General features: G+C 34.5%; 1 pseudogene; it reads left to right on the plus strand.

Annotated features, from left to right (window-relative positions):
* Window positions 1-2,819: 2,819 nt before the first annotated feature.
* On the plus strand, window positions 2,820-3,506 carry LOC150056876 (large ribosomal subunit protein mL48 pseudogene; annotated as a pseudogene).
* Window positions 3,507-3,840: the final 334 nt, after the last annotated feature.

A 3,840-nucleotide genomic window follows, 5' to 3' on the forward strand; every position in this document is an offset into this window, starting at 1 on the left:
CAGGGATTTCTGTCAATCATATTTTCTTTTTTTATTTTTTATTGTAATTAATAAAAGGGTTACATGATATTTGCCAGATAGAAGGTGCATCAATTCACATACATTGATACCCTTTCAATACTATTTTCTTTTGCTGGTTGTTTCTCATATGAAAATAGTTATGTTATTCAGAAGGCTGCTGCTGAATTTTTGCACTGATATCCATAAAGCACTTAATAATATATCACATATGAGAATCACTGTTTTTATCTTACTTCTTCATTCATTAATATCATTTTCAGATTATTTTAATATAAATGATAGAGGTCTTTATGTTATTGATGACATCTACTAGAACATTGAGAAGAAAGTGTTCAAATGAATATTTCTGAAATATAAGTAGATTTCTTGAAATAGTGAACTGTCTGTTATAACATATGAAGTATAACCAGGTTTAATGCAGCCTATGCTTCTTATGTGCCAAATACTCTCATCTGGAGCTCAGCCATGCCATGACCAGGGGCAATTTCAAGAGATGGATGGACTCCTATAATAAGGAATCATAAGAATACAGATAATTGCATTGAAATATCACTAAGATATTGAAAACCATGTTACAAAGCACTGGACAGCCTCCATGGCAAATACACTACCATTCTAAAGTGTCACTCAAGGTCAAACTGGGAAAACTTGCTATGGCTCAATATTTATCCCCTCATGGCTATTTTCTCCAAATCTCATGCTGCTGAAAAAGTTGGTAAGATTCTCATTCCGTTCAAGCTGTTCTTCCCCATTGTTTTCCAGATTGCATGACCTTCCAGGTCAGACAAAGGACACTAGGTTTCTACCAGTATCACAGTCTCTTCACCAGTATCACACTGAATTTTACTTGAAAACAGGTAACAGCCCTTCTGTATGAAATATCTTAGATCAAATTCTAAGATCAAGATACTACATCATGTTTATGTCCCATTTTCAAAATTCTAGAAACATTATTCAAAATATTCTGAGTTGACTGTATAGATGAGTAAATTCATGAAAGAACAATCAAAAAGGCTGTAAAACTATTAAGAATTAAGTCTCTTGTCACAAACACATATAATGGGGCTACAATAAAAGCATTATTAATTTTTTCATATTTACAAATTTTCAAGACTTTTTTATCAAATGTACTTAGGTTTTAGATAACATCTACATTTATATTGAAAACATTGATTTGCAACGTGGGAACCATAGTAGTTGGCTTTCAGCTCTGAGAAGGTTCCATTCTGTAATATAATCAGGTAGCACAGAATTTGCACTTTGAAATCATTGAGTGGTACATATTTATGTCATTATAATCACATATGCTTTACAAAGGAGGGCCAAAGGGTCTGTGATTTATCTTTTCTTTCTTCCTTATAATGAGGATGTACTAATAAATACCTTCTAGACTGTTACTATGCTTCCTACCCTTCCTAAATTACAGTTCATTTGAAATGATATCCCAATGTGCTAATAATTTTCTCAAGTCCACTCATGGCTACTATATTTTCTGACCCCTGGAAACATCTTGAATTTATTAAAGATTCAACTCATACTTTTACTTCTACTGTCCTTATGCCTTGAGCATCTATTAAAGTGATCCATCTAAAATCTGACAGGCAATTTTCTTGATTCCTTATTACCAATGACTTTGTGCTTCACTTCCTTTAGGCCAACTATTTCTGTGAACATTCTTTTGAACCCACTTCAGCAAAAGTTTATCATATCTAGAATCTCTACCATTTTCTTTTCCTGCCATCACTTACTGTCCTACAACTGTATCTGCCACAGAACTTTTATAATACTCATTAATCCTCATCCTGGATATCTATTATTGCTATCAACTTCCTACATCTTTCAAATTTTCAAACTTTTTTTCTTTAATTTAAATTTAATTGTAGAATTGATGTTGAGAGAGGTTATAGTTATAAAAATATAAGTATATTTCTTTTTTGTATATTTTTATTGTAATTAATAGAAGGGTTACACTATATTCACCAAATAGAAGTATATTTCTTTTTTTTATTTTTTTTGTAATTAGTAAAAGGGTTACATGATATTTGCCAGATAGAAGGTGCATTAATTCACATACATTGATACCCTTTCACATGTCTTGGTACCCATTTCCCTCCCCCCCACACTCCCCACCCGTCTTGGTTTTCCCCCCTTCCCTATCAAATTTCAAATATCCAAATACAAAGAATGAGCTGGAAAGATATGGAACCAACCCAGATGTCCCTCAGTTGATAGTGGATCAACGAGTTGTGGTATTTATACACAATGCTGCTGTCAGAATGAACGACATCGCCTCATTTTTAAGGAAATGGAAAAAAACATATTAAGTGAAGTAAGCCAGACTCAGAGGAACAGAGGCACAATAGTCTCTCTCATTTGTCATAATCAGTAGAAACCTTGGGCTCTCCTAGCAGATATTTACAATAGAACAAAACCTAAATACATAAGGCCGTATAGTATGACATTAAATGAAAGGACCTCCAGGATATAGAAACAAAAGCCATATAATGAGTGATTGTTTTCCTTAATGTACTAGGTTATCTCTCATCTCTTTTTCTATCCCCTGGTTATCTCATATTGTTACAATATTTCACCTTGTTGCCTGATATATTTTATATATGCTCAATTGGTTATTTGAAAGAGGATAGGGAAGGGGGGAAATCAAGATGAGCGGTGGGAGGAGGGAGGAAGAGAGGGAAATGGGGACCATGACATGAGAAAGGGTATCAATATTTGTGAGGTAATGTACCTCCTAACTAGTGAATATAATATAACCCTTCTATTAATTACAATAAAGATATATGAAGAAAAAAATAAAGGTAAGACTCAAAAAAAAAGGATTGAGCTGAACTCTGGGAAAGGTGCTTGACCTAGGGAACAATAAAAAAAAAGTCTTTTTTTCCTCTTAAGATTCAGAATCTCAAGAGATATCCCCATTTGTTTAGCAGGTGGCATTGTTCTGAATGCAAATCTGTGCTACAAGTCAAAATGCACTTATGTTATTGGAATAGACAAGCACCTACTTAAGGAATAAGCAGTCAAGAAGAAGAAAGGAAAAGTGAATTGAAACCCATTAATTTCAGGACAGATTATGAATATGGAGTTTTAAACATATACCTGATGGCCTATGACAGGACTCTGGTAGAAAATTATGCTCAGTGTGGTTTACATCCTTTGCAACTATCTCTTCCTCAAAATCTAGGAAAGTTATGCAAAACCATGGAAGTGTTGAGGCTACAGGACCAAGGTAGAAAAATGTTCCTGGAGTCAGTCCGTACACCCACAAGCAAGTGGTTCAGATCAGCAGTTTGATTGCTACATTTTCAAAGATTTTCCGGGAAATACTACAAAGCAATCTTCCTGAAGGAGTCAAATTGGCAGTGGGAGAGCACAAGGACGAAGACATCAGGGGAAGGGTCAAAGCTCATCCAGAACTTGAAGAACTGTTGGATAAGCTGAGCCAGCTACCACAGATGCTTTCAGTCTAACACTGGTGAAGAGCTTCTTAGGTAGTCATAGAAAAGTAGAAGATTGACCCTTTGATTTCTTAATTACTCCCGTCCATACTAGGACTCTTTTCTCTCTGTGACATGGCAGTATTTGCCAGTTATTACTAGCTACCAATGAAATAACCTGGAGTGTCTTCCATCTAATAAAAATCTGATCTGCAGCTGTAGTTGTTAAAAAAATACTAATAGTCCTTTCCTATATGACATACTCTTAAAGATTTCAATGCTCCGCATGAGATGAGGAAGGAAAATGAATATAATAAAGAAAAAGAAAGAGCTATCTCAATGCTAAAGATACTTAAACAACCATTTT

Source organism: Megascapheus bottae, chromosome 11, assembly GCF_031878675.1.
Source record: "Megascapheus bottae isolate mThoBot1 chromosome 11, mThoBot2.hap1, whole genome shotgun sequence".
NCBI classification, from domain to species: Eukaryota; Metazoa; Chordata; class Mammalia; order Rodentia; family Geomyidae; genus Megascapheus; species Megascapheus bottae.